The sequence below is a fragment of the Nanorana parkeri genome, unplaced genomic scaffold (genome assembly GCF_000935625.1).
Source record: "Nanorana parkeri isolate BGI_ZX_2015 unplaced genomic scaffold, ASM93562v1 scaffold416, whole genome shotgun sequence".
Lineage (NCBI taxonomy): Eukaryota > Metazoa > Chordata > Amphibia > Anura > Dicroglossidae > Nanorana > Nanorana parkeri.
Window position 1 is genome coordinate 838,264 of NW_017306684.1, and position 16,331 is coordinate 854,594.

The window sequence follows — 16,331 nt, forward strand, 5'->3', positions numbered from 1 at the left end:
TTTAATTCGAGAAAAAATATAATTTACGATGATGTTTTCTAGTACTACTTTTATTAAAGACACACTAAAATCCTTATCCCATACACATCCACATAGCTGCAAGTTGAGTATCCCTATCTATCATTTAATTAACTATGAATCCACAGTTGATACATTTACCTTGGTGAACCAAACTATATAATTAGAACAAGATTATATGTCTGCTTTATATGCAATAGAATGGAGATCTCTCTCAACATGTTCCATGGTGTGTGGGTGTGTTTAGGGGGTAAAACACTTTATCTGCTTTAAACAGGGACTTGGTGTTTTAGGATGTGAATTTGGAGGGGGTGAATATTGGCTGTTGCATATTACTCTGAAAAATAAAAAATAAATAAAAGGTTTTCTTCTATGCAATAACATGAAGCAAACCAGAGCATGGAACATACAGTATTTCTTAAGCAATAAAATTGATTCTTATGTGTCACAAACATAAACCATCCTCTTAACTTCTCTACCAAGCAAAATTTAATGTTGTTAACTTTCTACAAAACTTGGGCAGAACTTTAGTATTCACTGGCAAAATATCAAGATAAACTTTTATTCAATTCTTCAAACAATTACTGGTTTGTGTTAACAAGTCCTTAGGGTATAAACTTTATTTTTTCCTTTGTACAACAACACAGAAAACTTTGTGTAAGTTATTTACTGTATTCTCTGTTGGCCATTTACTATTGTGGATTCTGCATCAAGTCTACAGAGTGTTGTCTTTGTTATAAAAGGAAGATTCTTCTAGCAGAGGATCAGCATTGTTCTTAATGCCTATTCAGCTATATGTTATGTAAGCAAACATTGTATCTTCAATTCGATTGATATTCTTTGAATTGTTTCCTTTTTGGCTATTTGCATGTGATTGCAAAACGTATAATTTATTCCAATTGTATTGAATAGATGCCGCTGAGCAAAGGTGAGAACGTTTCCTTTTTTCATGTTTGCTATATTAAAACAGCTGCAACAAAATCTTCAAGCAATTGTTTTCAGCTTTGCTTTTTGCATCTGCTCACTAAAAATGAATCAGTTACACCAAATGTATTAGATAGGTAACACTTAGCAAGGGTTAGAATTTTGTTTTTTACTATATGAAAAGATTTTCTTCAAATATAAAGACAATGAAAGGGGCACTGTAGGACTGGAATAAAATATAGTAGGCAATGTAGAGTTTTATGAACTACACCTGTATTAACTCTTATTAGACTTGTTAATGTGGAGGTTGATGGGATCTATGTAGAAAATAACTTTTGTTTAGGATGTTAATCTACATAGTGCAAGCTTGCTTAGTCACAATGTGGGAGATGTCCACCCTTAGCTTCTCTTTATGTCTTAGACTTCTATCCTCACCACCTCACGTAAAAATTAAGACAACATAGTCATCATTTCAAAAGGAGAAAGTAAAGTCACCACCATAAACCAGTTTAATTGTGCGCATTTACAAGAATGTTCACCTAAATTCTTGCCAGTACATTTTTTTATTCTTTTTAAACCAACTTATAATAAAACCCTTTAGAATTTAGAGCATGAAACACAAGACTTGGTACAGTAGTTTATTTTTTCCAAAATTAATAATGAAAAGATGGATCTTAAAATGGTTTTTCTCTTTTTAACTTATAGCTGAGTGAGGATTCCTTTTGCCAGATCAGCCATTTAGAGTTGGATTGGGGAATGAACATATGTTTGTTTATCCTCCAGAATGTGGCAGACCTACCCTTCCTGAGCCAAAATGGAATCAATAAGCTTGGCTGGATTTTACCAGTCTGTAGCTAGTAATTTCCTTTTAAAGGAGAACTTTTAAAGTGCTTTTCACTCATCTCAGAGTTCTAGCCGATCTGTGGCAATGAGACTGTCACAGGTCGGCTCAGTAGATCGGGAGGTGAGCGAACACATACCAGCGTTCGCTCACCTCTCGATCCTGTCACAGCCTTCTGCCGTGACAGGGGAGGGGTTGGATTCCCCTCTCCACGCTCCAATCAGCCAGTGCTGACTGGCGGATCGGACGGGGAGGGGGCGGGCACAGCTGGCTCTGCCTCTAGATAGGCAGAGCCAGCTGTCACTCAGGCAGCTGGGCAGATCCAGACAGGCAGCTGGGCGGCGTCTCAGTATACCGCGAGCTGTAGCTCGCGGTATACTGAGCTTAGGGTGATGGGAGGACGCTAGTTTGTGTCCTCCCGTTTCCCTAAGGAGAACTATGGGGAAAAACCTTAACCCCATAGTTCTCCTTTAATATGCCAGGGTAGAGAATGCCTTCAGAATCATCCCATTTATTCATCCTTAGGCATAAAACATGAATGTTTTCCCTGATACAAATGTACATGTCTGTACAGGGACCTCTTGTTAGCAGGATTATTTGACCCTCAGATCATAACTGAACATTTGACTGCCTTAAAATACAGTTCCCTCTTTTTGGTCATATTTAAATCTATTTATTGTGTTAGATTGTTGGGAATGGCAGTTCTGTAAATTTTTGTCTGCCATTGCAGCTTACGAAGAAGACCAGAGGAGTGCCTAAAGTCATGCAGACACAAATCTTGTTCAATCATAGTAGAGGCATTCATAAACAGATGAGGAAACCGCTCTAAGGTGTGGGCTAATAATGTAGCTCTATGATAAAGGTCAAAGTCTGGCAAGCCCATGCCCCCACTGGATTTGGAGCGGCAAAGTACCTTATGTTGTAAACGGGAATAATTACTATTCCAAATAAATTTAATAGCTAGCGATCGCATGATATGGAAAAAATACTTTGGTGGGATGATGGACGGATTAAACTCTAGATTACTGATGAGCCGAACACCCCCCGTGTTCGGTTTCAAATTCGAACTTTCGACCATGGAAAAAGTTCTAATGCGAACATCGAACTCGATGTAAGTCTATGGGACCAGAACTCTGAAAATCAAATGTCCCCATTTTGAAGGCTTATATGCAAGTTAATGGCCATAAAAGGTGTATGGGGATCCGGGTACTGCCCTGGGGGACATGTATGGGGATCCGGGTACTGCCCTGGGGGACATGTATGGGGATCCGGGTACTGCCCTGGGGGACATGTATGGGGATCCGGGTACTGCCCTGGGGGACATGTATGGGGATCCGGGTACTGCCCTGGGGGACATGTATGGGGATCCGGGTACAACCCTGGGGGACATGTATGGGGATCTGGGTACTGCCCTGGGGGACATGTATGTGGGTCCGGGTACTGCCCTGAGGGACATGTATGGGGGGTCAGCGTACTGCCCTGGGGGACATGTATGGGGATCTGGGTACTGCCCTGGGGGACATGCATGGGGATCCGGGTACTGCCCTGGGGGACATGTATGGGGATCCGGGTACAACCCTGGGGGACATGTATGGGGATCTGGGTATTGCCCTGGGGGACATGTATGTGGGTCCAGGTACTGCCCTGAGGGACATGTATGGGGGGTCAGGGTACTGCCCTGGGGGACATGTATGGGGATCCGGGTACTGCCCTGGGGGACATGAATCAATGAAACAAAAAAACTTTTAAAAATTACCATTTTTAAAGGAGCAATGATTTTAACGCTTACTTAAAGTGAAGCAATAAAAATGAAAAATTCCTTCAAATAACATGCCTGGGGGGTGGGTTCCCCTTAAACTGCCTATGAAGTGGCGGATCTGTACGATGTATAGAACCTGCTGCAGCAAAACTGACATTTCTAAAGAAAAAAAATGACATTTAAATTGCCGGTAGTTGGTTTTCCTTTAATCTTGTAAACAACTGCTTGGGGCGGCGGCCTGTATGAAGAGGTCACATTTTAGGACACTCAGAACAAGGTTAGAGATTTTTTGGATAACTTCTGGTGCCCCTTAGCAGACGTTGGATGAAAGTTACAACAGGTGCTTTAAAATTGGGCTTTGGCGGTGCTTTCACACCATAACCCTTCAGCTATTCTTGACGAGTGCAGGATTGGACACTGCTCTAACAATTCAGATTATATATCCCTGTCACACACCTGTCTCCTTGTTAGCCTTTCAAACATGATGGGGGGCTCATCATAAAATGTTATTAGAGAATGTGGGATGTTAAATTGGTGCTTGGGTGCAATACTTTATCGCATGTGGTGCATGGCGCACTATAAACTGTTGTGCAATGGCTTATTATTTAAAAACATGGAAACACCTGCGACACGGAAGGGGGAGTAGCAACGAGGCAGCAAAATAACTTGCTGCTGAAAAAAAAGAAAAAACAATAAAAGAAAATTTAAAAAAATGGGAACACCGGGGACGCAGGAGAAATACCAGTGACGCCACTGACACACAAAAAAAGACAGCGAATATACAGCATAGAAAAAAATACTATATACAGTACAGAGTACTGTATATAGCATTAAATGCTGTTTTTTTTTGTATCAATATTTTATTCGGTTTTCACAAGGAAAAGGGACAATACATATATGGTACAATACAAGCAACGTATGCAAATTATAAGGCACATAAAAGTCCAAAGTGGGTACCATTGCTCTATGTCTGTCCCTATTAACAAAAAGTTATCATAGGTAAGTTTTAGAAAAGGGTCAGAGGGAAGAAGAGCGGGGTGGATTGGGTATCAGTTCCATCAGTGTGATGTTACAGCTGGTTATGGTGATGATTAGGTCAGTAGAGCAACCGCCCGTTTTAACTAGAGGCACTCCCGATTTCTAAACAGCAGTCTCTCATAGAAGTCTAAGGGTGTCCCCGCTTAGATCCGGGTGTTGATATAGCACCCAAGGTTCCCATATCAGTAAGAACTTGGCATGTGTATCTTTCAGAATACTGGATAATCTTTTGTTAGTCATAATATTATCTAGTCTAGAAGTAAACTCGTGATATGGCAGGATTTGTTTTTTCCAGTTATTTGCTAAGGTCAATTTGGCTGCCAAGAGGATCTGATGTGCTAGCGACCTTTGGGAGGTGGTTAGTCCGGGTATGGTATTATGTAGCAGAGCTTGGGTGGGATCCTTGGGGATGCGGGTGTGAAACAGACTGGAGAGTAAGCGAAAGATTCTAGTCCAAAATCGTGAGGCAAACGGGCATGTCCACCAAGTGTGGAGCATGTCTCCAGGGATGGTGCACCCCCGGAAGTAGGCAGTGGACGAGGATGGGTATATTTTGGCTAGGCGGGTGGGGACCAGGTACCAGCGGAACATAACCTTATAAACTACTTCCATATTGGTGATATTAAAGGAGCATTGGGAGATGTTCCTCCATACCCTGCCCCCAGTCCTCCTTAGTCCAGGTAAGATTAAGGTCAGTAGACCATCTTGCAGGTTAAGTGTGCAGGTCAAGGCGCTTCAGGGAGTTGAGTGTGGAATATATTAGCGACACTTGTTTGGGTCCGTCAGGGGAGTGGAGGCATATATGCTCAAAGCTAGTGAGGGGTCTGTTCGAGGGTCTCCGTTCTTGTAATGAAGACGCCCAGTGTCGTATTTGTAGATAACGGAATAGTTCCGCGTCAGGGATTTGTTTGTGCTCTTTAGGACTGCTTGCGGCCTGCGAGGTGGTCTTCTGCGATAGTGGGAGCAGTGTCAGGTCCTGAAGTATTTTTCCCAGTTCGTTGGGGGTGGTAATGGAATAGGACTTGCCCTTAAACGTGAATAGCAGTTTGAATGGGAACCCCCACTGGTAGGCAATATCATGGCTGCGTAGAGCTTCCAAGAATGGCCGCAGAGCCCTGCGGCGTTGTATGGTGGTAAGCGACAGGTCTGCAAATACCTGGATCTCATGTCCCTGGAAGCGGAGCTCCCTCCGACCTCTGGCAGAGCGCATTACTTCTTCCTTGGTATGGTAGTACGTGAACTTAACTATTATATCCCTCGGGGGGCCATCTGGTCGCTTGGGGGCTAGTTCCCTATGGATGCGGTCGAACTCCAGGCGATCGATTGGTATCGTTGAGATCAGTTCTTGAAGGAGCGTTGTAATGGTTGATTGTATATCCACAATAGATTCGGGCAGGCCACGGAAGCGGAGGTTGCCGCGACGGGCCCTGTTCTCCATGTCCTCGACCTTATCTATGAGGGCTATTAGGTCTGCATTCACATCATCAAGGTCCTGTTCGTGGGACTCCATCACTGCAACCACATCATCCATCTTTTTTTCGATCTGGTCCGTCCGGGCGCCAATGTCCCTGAGTTCCCTGTTGAGAGTCTCAGTCAGCTTCTCAGAGACCGCCTGTAGTTCAGCATGTAACATAGTCTGGAACTTTTTCAACAGGGCTGTGTCTCTCGCATCGTCCAGGTCATCTCGCTGTGTAAGAGGGAGGCTATCCAGGGAGGACGAGTCGTGGGAGTCTTGGAGAAGCAGTGGGGACGCGGTTACAGCAGGATTGGCACGTGTGGTCGCCATCTTGAGTATTCCGCGTCTTGGCGTCTGTTGTTTTCTCGCGTCCTTCTGCCGCTTGCTATGCCTCATAACGTCGCCCCGATTGGCACTAGGGGCCTGGGAGGTAAAGCGGTGAGTCCGGGTGTGTGTTGGGTGAGTTTGTTTGCTGGTATTAGCTCGTAGGGGACCGGGTGTTGCAGAGCTCCGTCAGACTGCGGCCATCTTACTCGGCAGATCGCCACGCCCCCTTAAATGCTATTTTTTTACTGCAGCAACACTCTATATAAGGCTGTCGTGTAAGCAGCCGTATATAGTGTGGGGCTGGGACTTAGCTGTGAGCCATGATTGGGCACAGTCATCATTACTTTGCCCAATCATGGCTCATACAGAGCCCTGTTCCCTGATCGGTCCAATTCTTGCACTTAACTAGTGGTCAGGTGCATTGGTTTACCCAATCAGGGCTCTCCAATGCAAACAGTGCATTGCGGGGTGTTCAGTGGCGAATAGCCCGCTGAACACACTGACAGTCCGTGTATTCGCCGAACATCGAGCCCATGCCTACTCTAGATCCTTATGGATTTAAGAGAGTAAGGAGGTGTAATTCAAGGCATAAAATTCTGACACATGCGTTGGAATTGTGGTGGCTAGGTAAGTGAGGCATTTAGAGTTCCACGGGACAAATTGTGTTTTAATATTCTGAGAGTATGGAGCAGCACGGAAAGATTTGACACCTCTGACTTAGACGTGTTCACTTGCTATGTACCCCAAAATGCTGAAATTCCAACAGCAAAGAAGGGATGCGTATATGCGGTTTCTGTGATGGAAATAAGGGGTTTGTATACCATGAATATTAGAACTATAACACATGGATTGCACCAAATGTTCCATGATAATCCCAATAGGAGGAGGCAATGGGGGGAATCCCTGCCTCCTACCATTTGAAATGAAACTATATAGTAGAGGTGTCTGATACCTCTAATGCCCCATTTTTGTGTTTCTATTTTATCATTTGAACTGAAAACAAGTCCAAGTGGAAACCATTAATTAACAGTTTTGCAAGTAGAAGAAGAATATAGGTATATCATTTTTGTAATTCAACCTAGCCCACCCTGTTGTAAAGCGAGCTGTAGAAATCATCAAGTTAGTTACCCAGTTAAATGCCTTTTCAGCGTCTATAGATAAAAGGCATGCTTGTAGATTATGTTGTCCTTAGCGTCCCTTCCAGAAACAAAGCAAACTTGTTCCTTATGAATCAGGGGAGGTAGAAAAGGAGAAACACACATAGTGAGAATAAAAAAAAAATTTCAATATTTACTATCAAAGTATTAAAGGCAATATCAGGTATCATAACACATAAGCAATAAACATGAGGTAATGCACAGAAGGTGAGTCCACTTATTTGAATCCAGTGGGGAAGATGAGGAAAGAGAGAAGTAGGGAGTTCATGACTTTAACTGGAAATTAAGGGAACTTCATAATGACTTGAGTCAAAAATGTCAAACATTAGATCAATAAAGTCAACAGGAGGTGAAGATCACAGAGAAGCTCAAAGACCTAAAAGAACTTGATAGCTGGGGAAAATATGTCCTAATATGAGATTCACATAGGAATGAAATGGTAGGAGCACTGAGTGGGAAGCAGGTATTGCATTGTGGAGCCATAAGCAACTTGAGAACACGGGAAAGAGTCAAAACATGGGATGGCAAAATAAACAGAGTGAGGATTGTAATGCAACAAAGAAAGTGATGACTGGAGGATGTAGTTTAACAAGTACATTGCACAAATCATGCACCAGGGGTATTGTGTGTGGAAGAACGACCAGAGGACCCACCTGATTCTTCTGCCAAGATGGCTGGTATATGAATCCAGGCATTGAACATTTTAGCAGGTAGTCAGGAAGATTAAAAGGTGGCAGTTTAAATGTGCCCAGGAAAATTGGGAGATTGTCCAGAGTACAGAAGATGGCAGATTTGCCTTCCTGGTACACCATGAGGTGGAAAGGGAAGCCTGCTCAATATCCTCCTGTTTTCAGGTCAGCCATTACTTGTTTGTGTGTGTCTTCTAGATGTTTAACATAAGTTTCAATATCTTCCTTTGTGAGCATTTCTGTAATGTAGGCCTCCATATCATTTCCCTTATGCAAGCTCAGTAAAGCCTGTGACAAGGCCCTGGATGTGAGGGATAGCTTATCAAAGACATGGAAGGAAGGACAGTGGAGCTTTGGACTCACCTGGTGGTGTTGTGCTGAGTCCGAACGAGCATGTGAAGATGTAAGAATGTAAGAAGATGTAAGAAGAGTTTGTGGTAAGATGTAAAACCTCAAAGGTAGCTGGAGTTGAAGTGAAAAGCATGTCATCCCTCCATACACAAGGCCATACCCCCTAAAATGAATTTTTAAAGTTCTTCTCATTACTGCCAAAGACAAAGGCAAGTAAGTAATTTGGGATCCACCCACATTATCCTGATTTGTATGCTGCAGAATCAAAGCAGAAGGACTTAAAAAAATAAATAATTTTTCCTTACTTTAAAGATTTAAAATCTTCTAAATTCCAATCATTCCATTTACTGTTTATGATTTTCATGGAAAGAAAGAACAATGTCACCACAGTCCTTATTCTTGGATTCCAAAATCTCCATCAATACAAGTTTTTAATCTGCTTCCTGTTGCTTTTTACTTTTTGTATTTCATTATGTGGGAATGTTTTAATCATCATCCTGGTGACCTACAGTAGGACCCTCAAATCTCCCATGTACTTATTCCTCTCACAACTTTCACTATGTGACATCTTACTGAGCATTGACAGCATTCCAAACACACTTCATGTTGTCCTCAAGGAAGGCGGAACCATTTCTTTAGCAGGATGTATCATACAATTTATTTTCTTTGTTTTGCCAGAAGCCACAGAGAGTCTTCTTCTGACAGTGATGTCCTATGACCGATATTTGGCCATCTGTAACCCATTGCATTATGCTTCAATAATGGGGGGAGGGCTTTGCCATAAACTGTCCATGTTGGCTTGGATCCCAAGTTTTATTTATTCTCTTGTTTTTTCTATAAGTATAAGCACCTTAAATTTCTGTGGACCAAATATCATTGACCATTTCTTCTGTGAACTTGCTCCTATATTAGAACTTTCTTGTTCAGGTGCGTCTTTTATTCGAATGGAAACCAAGTTGTTGACTGTTCCAGCGGTAGTATTTCCATTCTTGGTCATTGTGATTTCATATGTCTATATCGTCAAACCAATTGTGAAAATGTCATCTCTTTCAGGGAGACAAAAGGCCTTCCTTACCTGCAGGTCCCACCTGACTGTTGTGTGCCTTTATTATGGGACAGTGATAATTGTGTACATTTTTCCAACCTCCCTGCACTCAATGACTATGAACAAAATTCTTACTATGATCTACGCTGTTGTGACACCATCTCTTAACCCCATCATCTATAGCTTGAGGAACAAAGACATTTTGGTGGCCTTAAAAAATATTGTCAATAGAGGGAAATTGCTCTAAAGCTTTGAAAAAACACTTAACTAGACTAATGGTAAAGCCTACATACAGTTGATAGTAGGGATGCAACGATACCGTTGTTTTCGGTATCGCGTACCATTACCGATATCTTTTTACCGGTACTAGCTGATGCCAAGTACTGATACAGGCATCCCGATGACCCATATGCCCGGTTTCCCGATTGCCTGGGAAGCTGGAGTTCTATTGAATGCACACTGGCTTCACGTTCCCTAAAGACATAACAAGGCAGCCTGGCTTCCTGACCAATCAGGAAATGGGTGGCAGGCCCGGCTTCCTGATTGGTTAGGTAACCAGTTTGCCCCGCACATCACTAGGCAGCATGAAGTCGGCTTCCTAGCCAATCAGATAGCTGGAAGGTTGGTCATGACCCGCCGCCTGGCTTCCTGATTGGCTGGGGAGCTGGCTCCATGCTCCCTCGCGGCACTGCCAGTCAGCGAGAATCTCCCTCTGACCAGCATTTCCAGTATCAGGGTAAACACAATTTGACTGTTATATTTTGCATATTGTGTATGATAAATACATATATTTACACATGACAAATATCCACCTCTATCCTAAAGAAGAGAAATGAAACACAACAAGAATTTTGAATTACCTCCCCCATATATATCAAGATATGTGGAACGTCATTGTCAACTATTATTATGTGTTACTGAACATGCAATATGTGAGGCTAAGGTAAAATAGAGATTTCATTTTTTTTCACTACACGATTTTAATACTCTTAATAAAATTGACTTTTTAATAATATTTGTGATGGCTTCATGTACCTCAAAAGTCCCATATGTTGTTTTTGGGGTTTGGTTGTCCAATTTTTTGGAGTTTAAAACATTTTGTGACATTAAAGAGCAACTGAACACTGGAAGCTGTGACCAAAAAAAGACAAGCAGAGGAAAAGGATTGGACATCAGTACTGCTTGTGGTCTGCAGCCATTACCAACTTATGTCCTTATGCCAGAGCCTCCAGCAAGGAGAACAATGAGCACCACAGTAGTGACATCAGCAAATTTAACTAAAAATGTTATGAGACTAGTATTCAGAGGCAGTAGTACCTTAGATCTCACACTGCAGACATCTAGCTATGAGGTTGTAGGAAAAGGAGTGCCTAGAGAATCTCACATACCAGGAAGTGCACTATTTGTTTTCAGCACAAATTTAAGATAAAAGGCACTGTTTAGGCACAATTAACATTTATATGCAGATAGAAATTCTTCCCTTTTTTAGGTCACCATTAAAAAATGTTTGAGAAATAGTTAAAAAAGTTAAGGTTGTGCAAGCTAAAGCAAAGTATCATCTCATTAGTCGTTTGTAATTAGTTACAATCATTGAGGTATGAAGGAGCTCTGGCAAGAGCAGAGAAGAGTATATTGTGGTGACAACACCTCTAGGACTTTTTTTTCATATGGATTCAAACGGGCCGAAGCTTTGGAATACGTCTGAGTGTGTTATGTGTGATAGAGGTAGAGGGATACTTCAGATGAGGGAATGTGGTTTGAGTATTTGAGGGATTCAGATCTTTTAACTTTTCTTCTAATTTGTAGGTTACATTTGTCTAGCCTTTCCCCACCATCTTGAAATATAGGGGGTTTCCCAAAATGGGTATAATGTGAGATTGCCCACAATTATAGATTAGGGCAAGTGTGGTGATAACAATTCACCTGGATATTTTCCACTATGCTATATTTAGGGACTAAAGTTGTAGGTGATAGGTCTGGGTAGGTTTTCCATGTATTCAAGGGGGTCCAGAGAAGACTGGTCACTACACAGGCATCTAAGCTAACCCAAAACAGGTATCTTAAAAGAGAATTATGGGGTGAGTGAAAAACAATCATCCCCATAATTCAAGTCGACCTGTGACACTGAATCTGACTTCCCGATCTTCTCTCTCCAGAGAGCGGTGACTGTCAGTCACCACCCCCTAAAGGGATTCCCCTCTCCCCTATCTGTTGCTTCAGTGCTGACTGGAGGAACAGACAGGGGAGGTAGGCACAGTTGTGTTGACAGTGTTCCAAACACACTGCACTTTGTCTTCAATGAAGGGGGAAACATTTCATTTGAGGGGTGTATCCTTCAGTACATTTTCTTTGTTATCTCAGAATGTACAGAGTGTCTCCTTCTTACAGCGATGTCCTATGACCGGTACCTGGCCATTTGTAAACCCCTGCAATACATTTCAGTTATGGGAGAGGGACTTTGCCGGAAACTGGTCATAATGTCTTGGGTACCAAGTGTGGTCTACTCTTTTATTTTATCAGTGCGCATAAGCAGCTTACATTTTTGTGGACTAAATATGATTGACCATTCCTTTTGTGACCTTTGCTCCTATGTTAGAACTTTCTTGCTCAGATATCACTTTTATTCAAATAGAAGCTAAGGTGATCACTATCCCAGCAGCAGTTTGTCCGTATTTGATCATCATGGTGTCATACATCTATATTGTCATGTCAATTTTAAAGATTTCCTCAGTCTCTGGTAGACAGAAAGCCTTCTTCACCTGCAGCTCTCACCTGACTGTTGTCTTCATATATTATGGGACAGTGCTGGCTGATGATATATTTCCATCTTCTATGCAATCACGCACTATGAACAAGATTTTTACTATGGTTTACACGGTTGTAACACCATCTCTTAACCCCCATAGTCTACAGCTTGAGAAACAAAGACATCTGGGAGTCTGTGGCACAGATCATTACCAAATTGTGGTATCATAAGAAGTTTTACTTTAATTAATACTATCAAAACAATTTGTCTACAATTGGCACATGAGCATCAGAATTGGACCACGCAGCAATGGAAGAAGGTGGCCGGGTCTGATGAATCATATTTTCTTCATATCATGTGGTTGGCCAGGTGCATGTGTGTAACTTACCTTCAGAGGCCAGTGGAGACCATGGGTCAGGGCTGTTTTGGTGGCAAAAGAGGGACCTACTCAATATTAAACAGATGGTCATAACTATGGCTTGGTGTGTGTGTGTGTGTATCATCTATCTATCTATCTATCTATCTATCTATCTATCTATCTATCTATCTATCTATCTATCTATCTATCTATCTATCTATCTATCCAGTACATATATATACACTGAGTGGCCAGATTATTATGACCACCCCATCAGTACTTCGTTGGGCGGCCTCGTGACTCCACGAGATGTTGAAAGGTGATGCGAGGAATCTGACACTGCACTGTTGCCCTTCTGTTGTCTTTTTTTTTTTCTGAGCATGTAAGTTTTATTGAACTTTCAGTGAACACATAACAAGGGCATTCAAAGTAAATAGGAGCATGCAGTATTATAGTAGTTAAGGTACAAACACAGTAAGCATTAAGTATTCGGCTTTGTAGATAAATTCAGGGCATTTAAGAATATACGAGTCAGTGTGACAAGTTTACATCCCTTTCCGTGCACGTACCTATAATATAAAGCTTAGGATTCAAGTCAACTGCACAATAACAGAACAAAACTTAGAGAAGACTAGTATCACTACATGGATTACGAGAAAGCATGGCATGAAATATCGCTTATACCTGCCTTAGCAGATGTTTCGTATATTCAGAGTATACCAATTACATGTGGGACAAATATAATGTCAAGGGTTGTCTTGTAGGTATGTAGGAAAAGAAATCCGAAAATTGAGTATGTGTCAATGAGGGCACCATGGGTACATGTTACACTAATGTTAACCCAGGATCCCCTATAGGAGTGCCTAGATCACATCCAAAGCTCCCAAGGTGTTTGAGAGTTTGGCAGTGAGATACCACTTGGATGTTTGGAAGTTCGACATGATGTCACAAAGCTGGTCGGGGGTAGTGTCTCAACGAGGAAGGGGGACCATGTGGAGAAGAAACTATCTATGCGCTCCTCCTCATTATGTGTGTCCTTCTGTTGTCTTGTACCAGTCTTGCCACTCTCTGTTCTGCCCTAACATTGACTAGTCGCTGACGGCCACAATTCGCACGCTCAGACCCAGATTTTCGGCTTACAGTCCGGTCTTTAAACACTTTAACAACAGCTGCTCTTGAACATTTAACGAATTCTGCTGTTTTGCTGATACTCGCTCCATGGCCAACAATCATCCCACGTTCAAAGACTGTTAAATCGCGTTGTTTACCCGTATCTTCAGAAACAAATCACTTCTACTGTCGTGGTAAACAACCTGCTTCCCTATTGATAATGGTCTGGCCCTCAACTTCAGCGCCAAATTAATTATAGCTATTTTGCCTACAAATGTCAGGTGGTCATAATAATGTGGCCACTCAGTATATATATCTATATCTATCTATCTAGATAGATTTTTATATATATATAGATAGATAGATAGATAGATAGATAGATAGATAGATAGATAGATAGATAGATAGATATAGATATATATACACTCAGTGGGGAAGAGGGTGATCATTTCTACTCAGTGGGAAGAATTTCAACTTATGAAAACTATGTAATGTCCTGATTGGGTATTTAAAAGGTTTTTTTCATTTTGTGTCCTCATGTAAATATACTGTTGTGCAACTGGCCTTAGGCATCTTAAGGATCTAATCATTCATAGTTTAAATAGCACTTTCCAAAATTACTGTAATATTCATATATTTTAAGCCCCCCAAAAAATTAAGATATGTTGCTGCTTGTCCTCGTTTTAATGTTGTCACGTACCTTTTGGAGTCTGAAGTGACAAAGGAGGCCTCTCTTGCAACTCCGGTCCCAAAACCACTGAGTAGCAAAATAGGAGAGTCAGGGAACAGAGGGGCACAAGTGCCAGAAGACTGCAGAAGTGCTGGTCCTAATGACAATTTTCAAAGAAGACAACCCAGGGGATGCACATCAAGGACACAGTGCAGGCTGGATCAGAGTCAGGAACAAGCAGAGTCAAAACTGCACAGGCGATGAGGTACCAGACAGCAGACAAAATCATATTCAAGGAACAGGCTGGGGTCAGATCCAAGTGGGCAGTGTGGTGCAGGAACAGAAAACAAAGAGCAAGGTCAGGAATCAAGCCATGGTCAGGAACACAGAAGATCAGTGGTGGAGTCAAGACAAGTCGGTAACAGGAAGCCGTTGGTCAAGATACAGGACCTCGGTAATAAACAGCTGATGATCACTCAGCACTGAGCTTCGAAGTACAGTTTAAATAGCCCATCTGGCACCATAATCTGTGGCATGTGGGCACAGGCCGGTGAGCTCTCATGCGCATTTACACAGAGGAGCATGTCCAGGCCTCGCGCATTACCACTGGCAGAGGCTCCTTGACAAATATTTTTGCGTTTTTCAGTATTAGATAAGGCCTGTTTGGGATTTTTTTCTGACTTAAAGCAGAACTACAGTCCATGGCATGGTGGATTGGCTTTTGACACTATGTAAGCAAGTACCTAACATACTTGCATATTATGGCACTCCCATAGCACTCTTTCTAAGTGATGCAACATCCACAATTTCCCTCATCATCGTGTCAGCCATCTTCTTTGGGTTGTCTTCTGGTTTTGGTATCTACAGCCATCTTGACTGGCTGGCCCCATGATGTAACTACTTTGTATACACACGGGAGTTCCATAGACCATAGACCAATTCAGTCAGTGCTCTTTCACACAACCCGCACCCTAGGAGGGGATTCATGAAATGTAAGGATCTAATATACATGCCTATATTTGGAGAATATGAGGATTGCTTCCCTTTAGACAAACATGTAAAAGACCTGTTGGACCTTTTTAATGTGATGCAACAATATAAAAAAAAAAATGCACCCACCGTATTTATTCAAAAAGGTATCAAAACTCATTCACATTACATGTTTATATGTTTATATGTCTTCATTTTTATATATAGATAGATAGATAGATAGATAGATATTATACAAAACTCATTCACATTCACCACCAGGGATAGGTATTTAAAATTTTACTCCACCAGTAGACCTAAAAATTACTCTGATTGCAAAAGCCCAGCTCTGCAAACCACTTAATAGATTAAACCACAAAATAATATTGTAATTACACTGTAAAGGATTTTTTTAGTGAAACAAGAAGACATATTCTTTAATTTTGCATATGTTCTTTACGTCGGAATGTGCCTAGTTGAAGATACCACAAACAGGATAAAGCGGCATTCCTGCTGGAGCAATGGGGCACAGGGTCACCATGGCAGTGGCAAGCAAACAAAGCCACTAAAGAAGGCGGATGTGATGGTGGCAGCAGTGACATCATAGAGTGGGGTCTCTCCACTGACATAAAACTATTTGGGTTTATTTCACATGCAAATCCTTTTATCACTTTCCTATACAGACTGCAAAAATAACCTACTGGATGAGATTTCGGAAACTTTAAACTGTGTCAAGGATGCATTTGAGGTTTTCTCTGAGTACCAATGTGGAAGATATAGTGTGTTTAGGAACAATTCCATGGCTGAGTAGATGGAAAACAGAAAACTGTTCTTGGTTAATACAGTAAATGGCAATAGGAAGTGTGTGTGTGT